The 15,827-nt window shown below is 45.2% G+C and overlaps 4 non-coding genes across 4 annotated transcripts; all 4 read right to left on the bottom strand.

Annotated features, from left to right (window-relative positions):
* Positions 1-6,765: 6,765 nt before the first annotated feature.
* On the bottom strand, positions 6,766-6,956 carry LOC130300929 (U2 spliceosomal RNA). Its single transcript, XR_008851660.1, has one exon. It is a non-coding gene; the product is annotated as a U2 spliceosomal RNA (small nuclear RNA).
* A 2,086-nt stretch (positions 6,957-9,042) lies between these two features.
* LOC130300976 (U2 spliceosomal RNA) lies at positions 9,043-9,233 on the bottom strand. Its single transcript, XR_008851704.1, has one exon. It is a non-coding gene; the product is annotated as a U2 spliceosomal RNA (small nuclear RNA).
* A 2,082-nt stretch (positions 9,234-11,315) lies between these two features.
* LOC130300964 (U2 spliceosomal RNA) lies at positions 11,316-11,506 on the bottom strand. The gene has a single exon (XR_008851694.1). It is a non-coding gene; the product is annotated as a U2 spliceosomal RNA (small nuclear RNA).
* Positions 11,507-13,593: 2,087 nt separating this feature from the next.
* Positions 13,594-13,784, bottom strand: LOC130300952 (U2 spliceosomal RNA). Its single transcript, XR_008851682.1, has one exon. It is a non-coding gene; the product is annotated as a U2 spliceosomal RNA (small nuclear RNA).
* Positions 13,785-15,827: the final 2,043 nt, after the last annotated feature.

Below are 15,827 nucleotides of genomic sequence, written 5' to 3'. Positions count from 1 at the left end.
ACACATCCTTCTTCTTAAATATATACAAATTCCTAACATCCCACAATACCTCCTTAATTATCGCTAACAACACATATAACATTCTCTCCTTCCTCCCACCTACCACCGCCAGACCAAACATAATCACTTCAAAAGACCACTTTCTTACCCCCATCAATTCTTTGGCCAACGGACCAATTCCCTTCCACACTTCTTGCGCTCTATCACAATTCCAAAACAAATGCATAATACTCTCATTCCCTCCACAACCCTCTCTCGGACATCTCTCACTCCTTCCAATCCCCCGACTCTTCTGTACCTCTCTTACTGGCAATGCACCATGCAAACTCTGCCATACAATCTCTCTCTGTCTATTAGTCATACCATCTGTCTGCAAACTCTTCCACACTTTACTCACATTCTGTCCTCTCACCATATTAATATTACACTGAACTTCCTTCTCCCTAATACACTTCACCATACTCTTCTTCTCCTTTAACACATCCTGTCTCACACCTATCAAACCAAACTTTCTCATGAACACCTCAACAAACCCATACCAACCAGGACTCACCAAAGCATACGGCTTTCTCAGATCTCTCTCCATCCACCCTAATCTGCATAACACACCCCCTCCTAGAAACCTCATCATACATGCAAATTTCCACTGCTCTCCCATACTTCTCCTCACAGCAAACAATAGATTAATCCCCAGATACACTTCAACATTAGGAAAATTCATTCCTCCATTCCTACACTCTTTCATCACATTCTCTCTTCTCACCTTCTCCACTTTCGACCCCCAGAAAAATACAAACAAAATCCTATTCAACTTTCTCAGTGTCATATAACCTGGTGGAAACACCAAAGCCACATACAACAGGATCGGCAATATCACACTCTTGATCACCACAATCTTACCAATCATTGACAACTCTCTCATACTCCAAAAATCCAACTTCCTTTTTATTCTAACACCAACCTCTTCCCAACTTTCTCTTCCATCCAGCCTCTCATCAAATTTAACTCCCAACACCTTAATCGCTCCGTCTACACATTTCACCCCTACATCCTCTACTTCATACATCCTTCCAAAAACCTTATACTCACTCTTATCCCAATTAACTCTAAAACCAGAAGCACCACAAAAATACCCAGCCAACAACTTTGCTCTCTGCAAAGCTCCAACATACTCACAGATCACACAAACATCATCCATATATGCCAACACTTTCAAGTCTCTCCCACCACTCCCAGGAATCCTCACACCTCTCATACACTTATCCCTTCTCAACAACTCCAACAAAGGCTCTATCGCACATATAAAGACCAAGGGTGACAGGGGACACCCCTGTCTCACTCCAGAACACACATTCACTTTCTTACTAACCCAGCCATTAATTAATACTTTACTATACACTCCATCATACAATACTCTAATCATTTTAACAAAACCTTCCGGAAAACCCATTCTATCCAACACTTTAAATAAAAACTCATGTGACAACCTATCAAAAGCTTTCTCAAAATCCAAAGACAACACTCCAACACACTGATCTCTACCCAAGCAATCCCATAATACATCACGCAACAAACCCAAATTCTCACTTATCCTTCTTTTTGGCACACCACATACTTGTTCTTCTCCAATCACCTGATCAATCACATCCCTCATTCTATTCGCCAACACCTTTGCAAGAATTTTATAATCAACATTCAATAACGTAATCGGTCTCCAATTCCTCACATCCTTTCTATCCCCTTTTTTAAAGATCAATACCACCACTCCACTCTTCATACTTTCCTCCAATCTACCATTCTTGCACACAAAATCATAAATCTCCACCAAATCCACTTTAACCGTCTCCCACATTCTAGCATAAAATTCCACCGGCAACCCATCCTCACCTGGTGTCTTATTTCTAGCCATACTTTTAATCACCAACTCCAATTCTTTCACTCCCACACCTTTCACCAGGCTATCTGCCTCCCTGTCATGCACTCTGCTCTCAATCTTCCCAATCACCTCAGACTGCAGACCCATATCACACTCCTTCTCAGCATATAAATCCTTATAAAAATCCTCAACCACACTCAACACTCTTTTACCTTTAACCATCACACCATCCTTATCATACACCTCTATCAACTCCTCTCTTTTACCAGACACCCTTTTAAAGAAAAACCTTGAGCATCTCTCACCCTTCTCCAACTTATTCAACTTAGCCTGATACACAATCTCTCTTCCTCTCTCCAACATCCACTTCTCTACTTCCTTCTTAATCTCTTCAATCTCACTCTCCACACAACCACCACTCTTCCTCCATTTTTTCAAAAAGATCAATCTCTTCTGCAGCCACTCATACCTTCTTCTCTTTCCCGCAGCTCTCTTATACCCCTCTCTTTTAAAGAAAACATGCGTTCTCTCCTTCACCCAACTCCACCACTGCAATACATCCACAAAATCAGCTTTCCTCCTCTTCCAAACCTCATACTTCTTCACATACCTCTCATACACCCCTCCCTCCTCCATCAAACTAACATTCAATTTCCATAAACCCCGCCCACTCAAACATTCCACATTAAACCCCAAATCACATCTTACACACTCATGATCTGAATACAATACCTTCATTTGCATATACTCCCTACCCAACACTCCTTTTGACACAAAACACATATCCAATCTTGAAGCACACTTTCCCCTATCTGAAAAATAAGTCGGACACACATCAACATTACACAATTTAGCCACATCTTGCAACCTCAAATCATTCACCACATTCCTCAACATCCTACCAGATACATCGATCTTACTCCCTTCAATCTCACAATTGAAATCCCCCACACATACCATAGGCTCTCTCCCCGGCAAAAACAACTTTAACTTCTCAAACAACTCCACCCTCTCATTCTTCTTAACAGACGCATACACATTAAATATTCGAACCTTAACTCCACCCACCTCCACCTTAACCATCAAACACCTTCCCTCTTCAATCACTGAATGGCTCTCTACCTTGAACCTCTTATCCTTAAATAACACACCAACCCCATCATTCCTATTTACAGAAGACATAGACCACACAGAATCCCCATATCCCCACTCCCCCTTCCCTACCTCTTCCACCAACCCACACTCTTGTACACAAATAACATCAGCCCCCATACCTGCCAACTCCTGCAAAATTGCAGCCCTCCTAACCCTACTCCTAAACACCCTAACATTAGATGAAATTATTTTAAAAGACATACTACTATCCCCATATGAAAAAAAAAAACAAAGGAAAAAAACACAACAAAACAATCACCTATATACAAAAGAAAACACCAATCAATGCGATGTTCTACGGGTTAAGGTACCAAGCGGTACTTGTCCATCACCTTCCTGATCCACCTCGGATCTAAATAATGGTTCGAAAGGGTTTCTCGAACTAAACGAAGTCTCCTCACTCCTCTCAGCCCATTCTTTCTTTCTCGCTTTTTTTGGATACCTGTGACACAAATCATCCGCCACTTTCTTCCCTCTATGCCTTCCTGAAGACACAGCACTCTCTGAATCGGTAGTAAAATCTTCAATCACAGGCTCATTCTCCATCTCTTCCTCCAACTCCTTCTGCACCACAGCCACAGTCTTGCTCTCCATAAGCTTAAGTCCAGGTTTTCCCGCCAAAACGGGTTTTCCCTCCAAAATTGGATTTCCCTCCAAAATTGGAGACCCCTCCAAAACTGGAGTCCCCTCCAAAACTGGAGTCCCCTCCATCACAGCACTTGTCTCCATTTTATCTCTCTCTTCCAGGTATCTCTTTCCCTCCTCCTGCTTCCTTTCTACCTCTTTCTGTCTTTCGATCTTCTCCTCCTCCCTCCTTTTTCTCTCTTCCGGGCACTCTCTCATCACATGTCCAGCCTCTCCACATACATGGCATTTTTTTGGCTCAGGACACGCATTGGCCTCATGTCCCTCTTTCTGGCAATTCCTGCACACTCTCACAGCCGCACAATTCTCCTTCACATGCCCAAACATATGGCACTTTCTGCAGAACATGGGCTGCCCAGGGTAGGTAAGATAACCTCTCTGCCCCGCAATAGAAAAACTCGCCGGGGGATGCTGCACTCCGTAAATTCCACTGGCATCTTGCTTCAACTTCACCAAAAACTTATACTCCGCATTAAACACTCCCAATATGCTCTTCTGTGCAATCCCTCCTCTGACAGTCTCACAGTACTGCTTCAAAAAATTTTCCACCAACTTCACATCCATAAACGGGTTGTATACACGGACTAAAAGGGGTTTCTCCTCCAACTCAAACAAAGGCTCAAACGACACATTCTTCATAATGGTATTTTCCAAATTCTCACGCAGGCTCTGGTAAAAGGACAGGCACCCATTAATAGTGTAGAAACTCACATCATATATACCTTGCCGCTTACTTTCCTGTAAGCAAAAGACGTCCTTCATCGGTATCCCGGCCATGTCCTCCACCAAACGACGCCCCACAAACGTGATCTTATTCTTCTCCACATCAGAAACCTCACCTTCACCCGAATAGTGTTCTTAACGAATCCAGCTGCCATCTTCTCTGTCGGTCTGAGACCACAGTATCGCCTCCTGAAAAAACCCTCTGCAAGCAGAGAAACACGCACCCCTGACCCAGACCAAGTTTACACTTGATCTGAGCCAAAAGGCCGAGAAGCGATAACCGTGAAAGGGGCGGGCCCAACAAGGTGCCCTTCATGGGCACTATCACTGCTTGCTGTCAGGGAGGCTGCCAGACAATTTTCCATGCACACTCTGGGCTGGGGGGCAGTCAACCACCAGTACACACAGCAGAACCTAAACCCATACCATTATTGCTAAGCAGCAAGACAGGGGCCCATTGCACTCCCACGGGGCCTTTTTAAATGCAATCCATAACCCGGATTTGCCAGGAACCCTTCTTACTCCTCCTACTTGCATGTGACACTGGGCTTAGGATCTGCATAGGAAACACACACACAAGCACACACCTACCTTTGTTGCCTGCAGATGCCTCCTTGGCTGTCCCCAAACGGTATCAAACCAACACCCACGGGAAGCTGTAAGCATAGAGGACATGCCTGCACCCCATTGGACTTACCTGTGTGGGTTAAACCCGGGTTATTTGACAACCTATGGCGGTGATGGTTCTGCTCAGGCAGAGCAGTGCTGATGCTCCTCATAAAGCTGTCGCTGCTGTGAAGGTTCTAGGTGACATCACAAATCCCTATGGTTACATACACAACAAAGCTGGGTTGTTGTTGTTTACACTCTGCAAGGCCTGTGGAAGTGAGTGACATCATAGCACTGTAGTTCTGAGGGTTCTAGATGGATGCAACAATCTCCTGTTGCTTCTATGAAGGCCATAATAGACGACATCACCAAACAGCTCCATAGTCACATACACAGCAAAGGAGAGATGTTGTTTACACCTAGTGATGTCAGTGGTATTGAGTGACATCACAGCACAGTGCTAAGGCTCCTGGGCCTGGACACAGCAGCGGCTGCAATATCTCAACGGAGAATACGTTTATATATATGTGTGTGTGTGCGCGTATATATATATATATATATATATATATATATATATATATATATATATTCTCCGCCGAAATCACTTTTAAACCCATTTCCACCTTTTTTTCCCTTCTCTTCCTCTTACTTTTTTTTCACGTTTTTTTACGTTTTTCTCCTTTTCGCCTCTTTTCTGGGCGTATTATTCTTCTTTTTCTTCTTTTTTTTCGTCTAATGCATACCCCATCAGTGCAGCAATGCTTATTCAATACCGCCAGCAGATGGAGACACTGGGGGATAATTTTCTAAGGATTTATACTGATTTTTCCTGTCTGAATTTGTCGCACAGAAAGTTGCAGGCCAAATATGTGTGACATTTCTGCGACTTTAGCTTCTAGAGCATTTTTACAACATTATACATAGGTGCTGAATACATAAAAAGCGACTGTTCAGCGACAGACAAGTCGCATCGGCTGAAAGTAGGCCAGAATGTCAGTCCATGTTGGAGCAGGTTTAGATACAGTCTAAAGTATAGATCTCAAAGTCTGTGCACAGAATTTAGCAAGGGCCTCGCACCTTCTGATGCATCAGGTAGGTGCACAATAGCATAGCCTAACCCTCTGTACTTTGGTCTATATTGATGCGGGACATAGACAGCCAGCTGATGACCAATCCATTAGTGCAATGGATGGCTGGAAGCATTTGTCTTTGCCTTTGCAATACCACAGAAGCAATGCATGGTCAATGTACAGCAATGACACACCTGTGTGAACAGCCAGGAGACCCCCCCCCCATGTTATGTTACATAGTTACATAGTTAGTACGGTCGAAAAAAGACATATGTCCATCAAGTTCAACCAGGGAATTAAGGGGTAGGGGTGTGGCGCGATATTGGGGAAGGGATGAGATTTTATATTTCTTCATAAGCATTAATCTTATTTTGTCAATTAGGAACATTCAGCACCCACCCGCTATCAAGGCAGCTGCCTATCATGTCATGCCCTACCTGCACAGGTGTGCTGGCTACTCAAATGATCCAATTAAGGAGGCCATTTAGTCAGCAGCAGCAGAAGTCCTGTGCCTGGACGCTCCAACAGCGGCCAGACACAAGCAGAAGCAGAAGCAGCAGAAGCAGCAGCAGCACCACCTTTTGTTTTTTGGCTGCAGCAGCAGCAAGGCCCACAGGGCTGGCTAGCTGGCTAGCCAGCAAGCAGGTAGCAATGAAAGTAGGAATCTTTCTTTTTAACCCTGTAAGGGGGTGGTGCACTGTACCCGAAGATACTGCCATATCGGGTCAATGCATAGGGCGACGGAAGCAAGCTTCGAAATCGGCCCCCGTTCTCAAAAATCCATTTAATATATGGTCCCCAGATAGGGGACGTATCAGATATTAAACTGATAAGAACAGATACTACACTTGATCTTAGCCAAAAGGCCGAGAAGCGATAACCGTGAAAGGGGCGGGCCCAACAAGGTGCCCTTCATGGGCACTATCACTGCTTGCTGTCAGGGAGGCTGCCAGACAATTTTCCATGCACACTCTGGGCTGGGGGGCAGTCAACCACCAGTACACACAGCAGAACCTAAACCCATACCATTATTGCTAAGCAGCAAGACAGGGGCCCATTGCACTCCCACGGGGCCTTTTTAAATGCAATCCATAACCCGGATTTGCCAGGAACCCTTCTTACTCCTCCTACTTGCATGTGACACTGGGCTTAGGATCTGCATAGGAAACACACACACAAGCACACACCTACCTTTGTTGCCTGCAGATGCCTCCTTGGCTGTCCCCAAACGGTATCAAACCAACACCCACGGGAAGCTGTAAGCATAGAGGACATGCCTGCACCCCATTGGACTTACCTGTGTGGGTTAAACCCGGGTTATTTGACAACCTATGGCGGTGATGGTTCTGCTCAGGCAGAGCAGTGCTGATGCTCCTCATAAAGCTGTCGCTGCTGTGAAGGTTCTAGGTGACATCACAAATCCCTATGGTTACATACACAACAAAGCTGGGTTGTTGTTGTTTACACTCTGCAAGGCCTGTGGAAGTGAGTGACATCATAGCACTGTAGTTCTGAGGGTTCTAGATGGATGCAACAATCTCCTGTTGCTTCTATGAAGGCCATAATAGACGACATCACCAAACAGCTCCATAGTCACATACACAGCAAAGGAGAGATGTTGTTTACACCTAGTGATGTCAGTGGTATTGAGTGACATCACAGCACAGTGCTAAGGCTCCTGGGCCTGGACACAGCAGCGGCTGCAATATCTCAACGGAGAATACGTTTATATATATGTGTGTGTGTGCGCGTATATATATATATATATATATATATATATATATATATATATATTTCTCCGCCGAAATCACTTTTAAACCCATTTCCACCTTTTTTTCCCTTCTCTTCCTCTTACTTTTTTTTCACGTTTTTTTACGTTTTTCTCCTTTTCGCCTCTTTTCTGGGCGTATTATTCTTCTTTTTCTTCTTTTTTTTCGTCTAATGCATACCCCATCAGTGCAGCAATGCTTATTCAATACCGCCAGCAGATGGAGACACTGGGGGATAATTTTCTAAGGATTTATACTGATTTTTCCTGTCTGAATTTGTCGCACAGAAAGTTGCAGGCCAAATATGTGTGACATTTCTGCGACTTTAGCTTCTAGAGCATTTTTACAACATTATACATAGGTGCTGAATACATAAAAAGCGACTGTTCAGCGACAGACAAGTCGCATCGGCTGAAAGTAGGCCAGAATGTCAGTCCATGTTGGAGCAGGTTTAGATACAGTCTAAAGTATAGATCTCAAAGTCTGTGCACAGAATTTAGCAAGGGCCTCGCACCTTCTGATGCATCAGGTAGGTGCACAATAGCATAGCCTAACCCTCTGTACTTTGGTCTATATTGATGCGGGACATAGACAGCCAGCTGATGACCAATCCATTAGTGCAATGGATGGCTGGAAGCATTTGTCTTTGCCTTTGCAATACCACAGAAGCAATGCATGGTCAATGTACAGCAATGACACACCTGTGTGAACAGCCAGGAGACCCCCCCCCCCCCCCCCATGTTATGTTACATAGTTACATAGTTAGTACGGTCGAAAAAAGACATATGTCCATCAAGTTCAACCAGGGAATTAAGGGGTAGGGGTGTGGCGCGATATTGGGGAAGGGATGAGATTTTATATTTCTTCATAAGCATTAATCTTATTTTGTCAATTAGGAACATTCAGCACCCACCCGCTATCAAGGCAGCTGCCTATCATGTCATGCCCTACCTGCACAGGTGTGCTGGCTACTCAAATGATCCAATTAAGGAGGCCATTTAGTCAGCAGCAGCAGAAGTCCTGTGCCTGGACGCTCCAACAGCGGCCAGACACAAGCAGAAGCAGAAGCAGCAGCAGCAGCACCACCTTTTGTTTTTTGGCTGCAGCAGCAGCAAGGCCCACAGGGCTGGCTAGCTGGCTAGCCAGCAAGCAGGTAGCAATGAAAGTAGGAATCTTTCTTTTTAACCCTGTAAGGGGGTGGTGCACTGTACCCGAAGATACTGCCATATCGGGTCAATGCATAGGGCGACGGAAGCAAGCTTCGAAATCGGCCCCCGTTCTCAAAAATCCATTTAATATATGGTCCCCAGATAGGGGACGTATCAGATATTAAACTGATAAGAACAGATACTACACTTGATCTTAGCCAAAAGGCCGAGAAGCGATAACCGTGAAAGGGGCGGGCCCAACAAGGTGCCCTTCATGGGCACTATCACTGCTTGCTGTCAGGGAGGCTGCCAGACAATTTTCCATGCACACTCTGGGCTGGGGGGCAGTCAACCACCAGTACACACAGCAGAACCTAAACCCATACCATTATTGCTAAGCAGCAAGACAGGGGCCCATTGCACTCCCACGGGGCCTTTTTAAATGCAATCCATAACCCGGATTTGCCAGGAACCCTTCTTACTCCTCCTACTTGCATGTGACACTGGGCTTAGGATCTGCATAGGAAACACACACACAAGCACACACCTACCTTTGTTGCCTGCAGATGCCTCCTTGGCTGTCCCCAAACGGTATCAAACCAACACCCACGGGAAGCTGTAAGCATAGAGGACATGCCTGCACCCCATTGGACTTACCTGTGTGGGTTAAACCTGGGTTATTTGACAACCTATGGCGGTGATGGTTCTGCTCAGGCAGAGCAGTGCTGATGCTCCTCATAAAGCTGTCGCTGCTGTGAAGGTTCTAGGTGACATCACAAATCCCTATGGTTACATACACAACAAAGCTGGGTTGTTGTTGTTTACACTCTGCAAGGCCTGTGGAAGTGAGTGACATCATAGCACTGTAGTTCTGAGGGTTCTAGATGGATGCAACAATCTCCTGTTGCTTCTATGAAGGCCATAATAGACGACATCACCAAACAGCTCCATAGTCACATACACAGCAAAGGAGAGATGTTGTTTACACCTAGTGATGTCAGTGGTATTGAGTGACATCACAGCACAGTGCTAAGGCTCCTGGGCCTGGACACAGCAGCGGCTGCAATATCTCAACGGGGAATACGTTTATATATATGTGTGTGTGTGCGCGTATATATATATATATATATATATATATATATATATATATATTTCTCCGCCGAAATCACTTTTAAACCCATTTCCACCTTTTTTTCCCTTCTCTTCCTCTTACTTTTTTTTCACGTTTTTTTACGTTTTTCTCCTTTTCGCCTCTTTTCTGGGCGTATTATTCTTCTTTTTCTTCTTTTTTTTCGTCTAATGCATACCTCATCAGTGCAGCAATGCTTATTCAATACCGCCAGCAGATGGAGACACTGGGGGATAATTTTCTAAGGATTTATACTGATTTTTCCTGTCTGAATTTGTCGCACAGAAAGTTGCAGGCCAAATATGTGTGACATTTCTGCGACTTTAGCTTCTAGAGCATTTTTACAACATTATACATAGGTGCTGAATACATAAAAAGCGACTGTTCAGCGACAGACAAGTCGCATCGGCTGAAAGTAGGCCAGAATGTCAGTCCATGTTGGAGCAGGTTTAGATACAGTCTAAAGTATAGATCTCAAAGTCTGTGCACAGAATTTAGCAAGGGCCTCGCACCTTCTGATGCATCAGGTAGGTGCACAATAGCATAGCCTAACCCTCTGTACTTTGGTCTATATTGATGCGGGACATAGACAGCCAGCTGATGACCAATCCATTAGTGCAATGGATGGCTGGAAGCATTTGTCTTTGCCTTTGCAATACCACAGAAGCAATGCATGGTCAATGTACAGCAATGACACACCTGTGTGAACAGCCAGGAGACCCCCCCCCCCCCCCCCCATGTTATGTTACATAGTTACATAGTTAGTACGGTCGAAAAAAGACATATGTCCATCAAGTTCAACCAGGGAATTAAGGGGTAGGGGTGTGGCGCGATATTGGGGAAGGGATGAGATTTTATATTTCTTCATAAGCATTAATCTTATTTTGTCAATTAGGAACATTCAGCACCCACCCGCTATCAAGGCAGCTGCCTATCATGTCATGCCCTACCTGCACAGGTGTGCTGGCTACTCAAATGATCCAATTAAGGAGGCCATTTAGTCAGCAGCAGCAGAAGTCCTGTGCCTGGACGCTCCAACAGCGGCCAGACACAAGCAGAAGCAGCAGAAGCAGCAGCAGCACCACCTTTTGTTTTTTGGCTGCAGCAGCAAGGCCCACAGGGCTGGCTAGCTGGCTAGCCAGCAAGCAGGTAGCAATGAAAGTAGGAATCTTTCTTTTTAACCCTGTAAGGGGGTGGTGCACTGTACCCGAAGATACTGCCATATCGGGTCAATGCATAGGGCGACGGAAGCAAGCTTCGAAATCGGCCCCCGTTCTCAAAAATCCATTTAATATATGGTCCCCAGATAGGGGACGTATCAGATATTAAACTGATAAGAACAGATACTACACTTGATCTTAGCCAAAAGGCCGAGAAGCGATAACCGTGAAAGGGGCGGGCCCAACAAGGTGCCCTTCATGGGCACTATCACTGCTTGCTGTCAGGGAGGCTGCCAGACAATTTTCCATGCACACTCTGGGCTGGGGGGCAGTCAACCACCAGTACACACAGCAGAACCTAAACCCATACCATTATTGCTAAGCAGCAAGACAGGGGCCCATTGCACTCCCACGGGGCCTTTTTAAATGCAATCCATAACCCGGATTTGCCAGGAACCCTTCTTACTCCTCCTACTTGCATGTGACACTGGGCTTAGGATCTGCATAGGAAACACACACACAAGCACACACCTACCTTTGTTGCCTGCAGATGCCTCCTTGGCTGTCCCCAAACGGTATCAAACCAACACCCACGGGAAGCTGTAAGCATAGAGGACATGCCTGCACCCCATTGGACTTACCTGTGTGGGTTAAACCCGGGTTATTTGACAACCTATGGCGGTGATGGTTCTGCTCAGGCAGAGCAGTGCTGATGCTCCTCATAAAGCTGTCGCTGCTGTGAAGGTTCTAGGTGACATCACAAATCCCTATGGTTACATACACAACAAAGCTGGGTTGTTGTTGTTTACACTCTGCAAGGCCTGTGGAAGTGAGTGACATCATAGCACTGTAGTTCTGAGGGTTCTAGATGGATGCAACAATCTCCTGTTGCTTCTATGAAGGCCATAATAGACGACATCACCAAACAGCTCCATAGTCACATACACAGCAAAGGAGAGATGTTGTTTACACCTAGTGATGTCAGTGGTATTGAGTGACATCACAGCACAGTGCTAAGGCTCCTGGGCCTGGACACAGCAGCGGCTGCAATATCTCAACGGAGAATACGTTTATATATATGTGTGTGTGTGCGCGTATATATATATATATATATATATATATATATATATATATATATATTTCTCCGCCGAAATCACTTTTAAACCCATTTCCACCTTTTTTTCCCTTCTCTTCCTCTTACTTTTTTTTCACGTTTTTTTACGTTTTTCTCCTTTTCGCCTCTTTTCTGGGCGTATTATTCTTCTTTTTCTTCTTTTTTTTCGTCTAATGCATACCCCATCAGTGCAGCAATGCTTATTCAATACCGCCAGCAGATGGAGACACTGGGGGATAATTTTCTAAGGATTTATACTGATTTTTCCTGTCTGAATTTGTCGCACAGAAAGTTGCAGGCCAAATATGTGTGACATTTCTGCGACTTTAGCTTCTAGAGCATTTTTACAACATTATACATAGGTGCTGAATACATAAAAAGCGACTGTTCAGCGACAGACAAGTCGCATCGGCTGAAAGTAGGCCAGAATGTCAGTCCATGTTGGAGCAGGTTTAGATACAGTCTAAAGTATAGATCTCAAAGTCTGTGCACAGAATTTAGCAAGGGCCTCGCACCTTCTGATGCATCAGGTAGGTGCACAATAGCATAGCCTAACCCTCTGTACTTTGGTCTATATTGATGCGGGACATAGACAGCCAGCTGATGACCAATCCATTAGTGCAATGGATGGCTGGAAGCATTTGTCTTTGCCTTTGCAATACCACAGAAGCAATGCATGGTCAATGTACAGCAATGACACACCTGTGTGAACAGCCAGGAGACCCCCCCCCCCCCCCCATGTTATGTTACATAGTTACATAGTTAGTACGGTCGAAAAAAGACATATGTCCATCAAGTTCAACCAGGGAATTAAGGGGTAGGGGTGTGGCGCGATATTGGGGAAGGGATGAGATTTTATATTTCTTCATAAGCATTAATCTTATTTTGTCAATTAGGAACATTCAGCACCCACCCGCTATCAAGGCAGCTGCCTATCATGTCATGCCCTACCTGCACAGGTGTGCTGGCTACTCAAATGATCCAATTAAGGAGGCCATTTAGTCAGCAGCAGCAGAAGTCCTGTGCCTGGACGCTCCAACAGCGGCCAGACACAAGCAGAAGCAGAAGCAGCAGCAGCAGCACCACCTTTTGTTTTTTGGCTGCAGCAGCAGCAAGGCCCACAGGGCTGGCTAGCTGGCTAGCCAGCAAGCAGGTAGCAATGAAAGTAGGAATCTTTCTTTTTAACCCTGTAAGGGGGTGGTGCACTGTACCCGAAGATACTGCCATATCGGGTCAATGCATAGGGCGACGGAAGCAAGCTTCGAAATCGGCCCCCGTTCTCAAAAATCCATTTAATATATGGTCCCCAGATAGGGGACGTATCAGATATTAAACTGATAAGAACAGATACTACACTTGATCTTAGCCAAAAGGCCGAGAAGCGATAACCGTGAAAGGGGCGGGCCCAACAAGGTGCCCTTCATGGGCACTATCACTGCTTGCTGTCAGGGAGGCTGCCAGACAATTTTCCATGCACACTCTGGGCTGGGGGGCAGTCAACCACCAGTACACACAGCAGAACCTAAACCCATACCATTATTGCTAAGCAGCAAGACAGGGGCCCATTGCACTCCCACGGGGCCTTTTTAAATGCAATCCATAACCCGGATTTGCCAGGAACCCTTCTTACTCCTCCTACTTGCATGTGACACTGGGCTTAGGATCTGCATAGGAAACACACACACAAGCACACACCTACCTTTGTTGCCTGCAGATGCCTCCTTGGCTGTCCCCAAACGGTATCAAACCAACACCCACGGGAAGCTGTAAGCATAGAGGACATGCCTGCACCCCATTGGACTTACCTGTGTGGGTTAAACCTGGGTTATTTGACAACCTATGGCGGTGATGGTTCTGCTCAGGCAGAGCAGTGCTGATGCTCCTCATAAAGCTGTCGCTGCTGTGAAGGTTCTAGGTGACATCACAAATCCCTATGGTTACATACACAACAAAGCTGGGTTGTTGTTGTTTACACTCTGCAAGGCCTGTGGAAGTGAGTGACATCATAGCACTGTAGTTCTGAGGGTTCTAGATGGATGCAACAATCTCCTGTTGCTTCTATGAAGGCCATAATAGACGACATCACCAAACAGCTCCATAGTCACATACACAGCAAAGGAGAGATGTTGTTTACACCTAGTGATGTCAGTGGTATTGAGTGACATCACAGCACAGTGCTAAGGCTCCTGGGCCTGGACACAGCAGCGGCTGCAATATCTCAACGGGGAATACGTTTATATATATGTGTGTGTGTGCGCGTATATATATATATATATATATATATATATATATATATATATATATTTCTCCGCCGAAATCACTTTTAAACCCATTTCCACCTTTTTTTCCCTTCTCTTCCTCTTACTTTTTTTTCACGTTTTTTTACGTTTTTCTCCTTTTCGCCTCTTTTCTGGGCGTATTATTCTTCTTTTTCTTCTTTTTTTTCGTCTAATGCATACCTCATCAGTGCAGCAATGCTTATTCAATACCGCCAGCAGATGGAGACACTGGGGGATAATTTTCTAAGGATTTATACTGATTTTTCCTGTCTGAATTTGTCGCACAGAAAGTTGCAGGCCAAATATGTGTGACATTTCTGCGACTTTAGCTTCTAGAGCATTTTTACAACATTATACATAGGTGCTGAATACATAAAAAGCGACTGTTCAGCGACAGACAAGTCGCATCGGCTGAAAGTAGGCCAGAATGTCAGTCCATGTTGGAGCAGGTTTAGATACAGTCTAAAGTATAGATCTCAAAGTCTGTGCACAGAATTTAGCAAGGGCCTCGCACCTTCTGATGCATCAGGTAGGTGCACAATAGCATAGCCTAACCCTCTGTACTTTGGTCTATATTGATGCGGGACATAGACAGCCAGCTGATGACCAATCCATTAGTGCAATGGATGGCTGGAAGCATTTGTCTTTGCCTTTGCAATACCACAGAAGCAATGCATGGTCAATGTACAGCAATGACACACCTGTGTGAACAGCCAGGAGACCCCCCCCCCCCCCCCCATGTTATGTTACATAGTTACATAGTTAGTACGGTCGAAAAAAGACATATGTCCATCAAGTTCAACCAGGGAATTAAGGGGTAGGGGTGTGGCGCGATATTGGGGAAGGGATGAGATTTTATATTTCTTCATAAGCATTAATCTTATTTTGTCAATTAGGAACATTCAGCACCCACCCGCTATCAAGGCAGCTGCCTATCATGTCATGCCCTACCTGCACAGGTGTGCTGGCTACTCAAATGATCCAATTAAGGAGGCCATTTAGTCAGCAGCAGCAGAAGTCCTGTGCCTGGACGCTCCAACAGCGGCCAGACACAAGCAGAAGCAGAAGCAGCAGAAGCAGCAGCAGCACCACCTTTTGTTTTTTGGCTGCAGCAGCAAGGCCCACAGGGCTGGCTAGCTGGCTAGCCAGC

This window comes from Hyla sarda, unplaced genomic scaffold (assembly GCF_029499605.1).
Source record: "Hyla sarda isolate aHylSar1 unplaced genomic scaffold, aHylSar1.hap1 scaffold_1106, whole genome shotgun sequence".
Lineage (NCBI taxonomy): Eukaryota > Metazoa > Chordata > Amphibia > Anura > Hylidae > Hyla > Hyla sarda.
This window is presented reverse-complemented; position numbering and strand designations above follow the sequence as displayed.